This window comes from Lottia gigantea, assembly GCF_000327385.1.
Source record: "Lottia gigantea unplaced genomic scaffold LOTGIsca_1, whole genome shotgun sequence".
Taxonomy (NCBI): Eukaryota; Metazoa; Mollusca; class Gastropoda; family Lottiidae; genus Lottia; species Lottia gigantea.
The window spans coordinates 6,407,298-6,412,898 of record NW_008706746.1 but is presented as its reverse complement, the minus strand read 5'-3'; positions in this window follow the sequence as shown (position 1 = coordinate 6,412,898).

Sequence of the window (5,601 nt, the reverse complement as noted above, 5' to 3'; positions counted from 1 at the left end):
TCCCCGTCCAATAAAACCGCAAAAGTAAAGCAGTAGCCTTTCACAAACAAATAAACGACTTTGTTTACATGTTCCCTCTATGCCATTGGACACCTTCTCTTATTTTATTTTCATAGACCCTATTTTTCAACATTGACCCTATTTTATTATTATTGAGTGGACGTCAAGGGCCTGTGATTCAATGGACACTTTGTGTTAATTTTGGTGCCGATGTAATCTGTTGTCTAATGTCTACAAAACGTTGCGAGCCGATTTTTGAATTTTGCTTTTGCATTTTTGCAACTTCCGGTTGAATTTTTTCAAAGTTTGAAAGTCTTATTATCTCTGACGTTGACCTTTGATAGGACAAAGGTCAATGTCCTTGGCTGTCAGATGATGCTTTGACATTTGACCTCCGACGCCTACTTCCGGTTTTATAGCTGTCCAAAAACAGCCAAATTCGCAACTTTGGGCTGCTCTTACACGTGACCTAATTAACTTAGAGGGTTATTTTTTTCGAATTCTTATAGAGCTCTTCGAGAATTTCGTTTTTGCTTTTTTGCTATTTCCGGTTGAATTTTTTCGATGTTTGGAGGCTCATATCTCATGACCTTGACCTTTAATGACCTTGACCTTCATTGGGTCAAAGGCCAATGACCTTGGCTATCACTTGATGCTTTGAAATCTGGCATCCGACACCTACTTCCGGTTTTATGAGTGTCTGAAAACAGCAAAATTCGCAAGTTTGAACTGCTCTAACACGTGACCTAACTAACCTAGAGTGTTCATTTTTTCAGATTCTTAAAGTGCATCTCAAGCTCTTTCCAGGGATGTATAACAATCCTATTTTAAAGCAAATTGAAATTCGTATATTTTTAAAATTTGAATGTTTTTCACAATATTTTTGTCTCTTTGAGCTTAATTTATGTATATCTTATGACCTATTTCATCTAGAATCTAGAAATTTGGAACACTACTAGACAGTTATAATATGAATAGAACTATGACAAAATAGTTGATGTGAGCGTGGCACATCCGGGTCAAACTGCAAATCGTTTAAATCTGGGGTAGGGGCATAACTCGCATAGTTTACGTTTTTTCAAAAAGGGACTTTGCACACAATTACATCATCCATTTGGCCAGATTTTGTTAACAGCTTAGTTGTTTCAGCTTTATAGTTCAAAAAAAGGAACGGGTTTTAGAATTTCCATAATTTCAATTTTTGACATTGACCTTTGTTGACCTTCCTCTTTACATGGTCAAAGGTCATTGACTTGGGCTATTCGCAGATACTTTCATTTCTTACTTCTACTTCCGTTTTCACAACTTTCTGAAGAGAAAAATGGCGTAACTTTAGACTTCTCTAGCACGTGACCTTATTAACCGAAAAGGTCCATATTTTCAGAGTTTCTTGCAATTTGCCACAGTAGCAAAGTCCCACTCTGTGCCACGAGTAGCTCTAGTTCGAATTGATTTAGATTTTGTGACAAATATTTACATACAATTAGAGTATAGTTAAAATTTAACATATCCTCCGACATCAACTTTAATATTGACAGCGAGTTATCATTTTTTTGTATTACTGTGGAATATTGTCGTTGTTCCTTTTCAGTGAATTTGTTTACTTTGTTCATCCACTTTCAGTCCACACCGGGACAGTTAACCTGAATTTGTAGTATAATAATTATTGACCGTTATGTTTTGTTTTGCCAGGTGATAATTTTGGTTATGAAGATAGATATACGTGTCACTGTCAAAACAGCTGTGATAAAGAATCTGGAAGTTGCGATAATGATGTTTGTATTGAAAGATGGTTTGGACCAACTTGTCAAAAAGGTTATTTCTGATATAATTTGGACATAAATGATCCCATCAATAAAATACATTTACCTCATGCATACTCGATATCAACTCAATATAGTTTTTAACCTGCCCGTGTTCTAGTTTTCGGCGATTATCTTTGCTCTTTAACCGATGCACGCTCTTCTGTGTCAACTTCAGACACACAAACATGCTGGAGTCACATTGCTGCTGCCATCATGGATTGATCACGTGACTGACTGTGCATTAGCGTGTTAGATCTACTTGTTGCTTAGATGCCGCAATTTCGATGTACGGTCAAACAGAGATCGCAACTGTTAAGTCTGTCATCCTTCACTGTCTGAGTCGATGTAGGCCCTTCGCTGGATTTGCACCACGTCGCAGTAAAATTTTCTATTACACTGATTCGATCTAACCTGTGCCTCCATGTAAATGAAGCCGTAAAAATTCTTGGTAGTATCACCTTCGAAATTATGATGCAAAAACCGATCAAAACAGTAGTCCATACACGTTTGCAATATGTTTTCGGTGTATTCAATCTTATAAGGGCAACAACTTGACCATCCACAACACAATATTCACACAAATTTAATTCTTTCCTATTTTAGTTATTTTCTACTTTTATTTCAAATTTGCGGTCAAAATACAACACAAATTAGACGAGTTTCTGGATTAATCAGAAGGTTAAAATGAGCAAAAATTAGCTAAATCTGTAGTGTTAAATTTGATTTAAAATATAACGTCCCATACTCACTGCCAAAACAACAATATATATCTGAATGGTTTAAACACTTAACATGCACATAGTCCTATAAAGATATAATTACATTACAGAAAATGTTGCATTACACAAAGAAACTGTCCAAAGTTCACAGTACGAAGATCATTATCCCAGCTTGGCAGTAGATGGTAATGTATACAATGAAAATAAAGCCAAATGTTCACATACAACACGACCAGATTTTACACAGACAAGTTACTGGCAAGTAGACCTGAACGAAACCTATCCGATTCGAGATATACAGCTTTACCTCAGAGACCCTTGTAAGTTTACTATAATACTAATACTAATTTGATCCACTTGTGATAACCTTACAGGAATGCATGGAAAATGAACATTTGTTCCCGTTGAATTATATAGCAAAGATTGGACTCATATTCTAAGTGTTGCCACATCAACCTTTTTTTAGGGATTAAATTTGAACAAGTTGTTAAAATCAAGCACATTGTAAAGATCTTTTAAGATCAAAATGTTCAAATCTAAAGCATCCCTCTCTCTATATGTAAAAACTATGTGAAGCTGACATATTAGTTTCATGGACAGATCTTTTATAAAGTCTCATGAATCAAAATATGAATTTAAGATCATCTCCTATTCCATGTGGTATCTATAGAAGCTCAAATACGCCATCTTTTTGAAATTTTGCATTCCGAATTTGAATAAAAATTTAAAAAAAATGTCGTTTTGTTCTTCTGTTAGTATCATTGGGATTAATTAGAAAATGTTTACAGAAGGTTATCAAATTAAATTAGGTTTATATAGAGTCAAACACGATGAAGCAATTCGGAATATTGTTTCTGTCTTCAAGTTCTTTATAGGTGCCATGATAAAAGGCGATATATTCCTTGTTTTTTTTTGTTGGAATGGAGAGTATTTCAGTACTTTTATTTTTAGTTGCTCAACGACTGAGAGGATATTACATTGACATATTTTATTTAAATGGTAGTTGGACACCGTGTAGAGAACCATCATCAGAATTCATTCCCGGGCTCAAATTTACAATAAGAGTTAATTGTGAGGGAAGATATATACGTATTTCTAACTCTGTTGATTATAATCAAGATGCTCATGTCAATTTATGTGAAGTGGAAATTTATGGTAAGAAATTAAAGTATTTTATGTTTAGTTTCATTCATAAGTATTAAAGTCTTACTGTGTTAAACTGAGTTCAACGTCAACAGTTCTGTTATGTTCTGTTATACGCAAATATCAAGACCAATGATCATCAAAATACGTTCCATCAGATAAATCACAGTCGAATTTTGCGAAAAGCCTGTTTTGGAATTCTGACAGTCAAAATGCAAGCAGAATTAAATTCATGAGACTTTCTGTCTTATTTTATGTACCATTTAAAATAGCAGTGTTGTTAAACATGTATAAACATAAATATTTGTAGTATGTGCTCCTGGTACATTTGGATCAAATTGTGAGAATTTCTGTTATTGTAAGTCTGCTGGAGATAGATGTACTGATGGTGTTTGCCCTAATGGTTGTGCTCCTGGCTTCACAACTCTCAGCTGTAGTGAAAGTAAGCATTTTACACTTTAAAGTTTAAATAAAAACAGCGTTTCTTTATTTGTTTATATCTGTTTATTCAAAGTTAACTGACAGAATGGTTTAGATCCATTCTCAGTCTAATAAGCTAAGAAATTCGTTTCTTTCTCTTTTTCTGACAGTTTAATCTAACACGTTTACTACGGTCTTATGTCGTTATTTTTTATACCTGTTATACCTGTTCTTCGATCTATTAGTAAGTACTACGGCTTCTTGACCACCTTAGTGAATTTCCAAATTGAAAAATAAATAATTTTATTTCTTTTCTTTCTTGTGACCAATCAAAGCGAGTATTGTAGGACCCCGTTCTGGCTAACAGTGGCAATTTGTGAGATGGCGAAACTAAAGAGGCTGTTATATTGCTCTACTTTCGGTTTCGCAATCCCATATTAGTTATTCGTAACAAAAACCGGTACAATACACGCCTTCATAGGTTAGAAATAACCTCATAAGAATGGGACTGCGGTAGAAGAAAAGTGTTAGATTACTATTTACGAAATTGTAATCGAAATTATAGATTAGATTCATTCTTCATTGATATCGGTCGCTTGATTAAACGGTCAACTGCCTAGCTTAAAGAGCCCTGTCTAGGAGACTAGGGAACGATTGATCAAACGTATGGTGAAAGACTTTTATTTTTATTGTCAGTGAAATGTAAGGAATGAAATAACTTTTAAGAAAAGTTTACAATACATTCGTATATTATGTCGCAGGATGTTATGGAAGTAAGTGCCAGTCTTTGTGTAAAGCCAGGAAATGTAAAAACGTGACAGGTTCATGTGATATCGACACTGGTAGTTGTAATGGAGAATGTCAGATTGGTTATCAACAACCCGATTGTCAAATTAGTAGTTATAATATTTTTATTTGATTTTTAGTTTTTGTTTATAAATAATGAAAATAAAATTTATTATTGATATACGGTATATATACCCAACAAAGTAACTAACAACTATTTTCAGAAATCATATTAATAATTGACACTACGAATAGGAGTCCTATCTGAAAGAAGACAGAATTTACACCGTTTCGTTTACCTTTTCATTATAATCATTTCTACAGAATGTTTAACTGGTACTTATGGTGATCAATGTTCAAAACAATGTTCAGATAGACAGTGTGTGAATTCTTCCTCTTATTGTGATGCTATCAATGGACAATGTGTTGGTGGTTGTTTAGAAGGTTACATGGGCATAGATTGTACAGAAGGTAATCAATTTAAGGAGTCAAACATAAAAAAGCCGCTGGGAGAAATGGTTCAGAATTATGCGATTTATATATTTCCTTAATCAATTATGCTGAGTACTCAAATATCCTACAGAACTTGATTTTTTTCTAGTAGTTTCTTGTTCTACTTTAGACCTTGTTCTGCGTTCCTCGATTTGATTCTAAATGCATTTTTCTTCAGTGGTCAACTGATAAAATTAAAGAAATCTTTATAGCACGTAGCAACAATCATGCACACA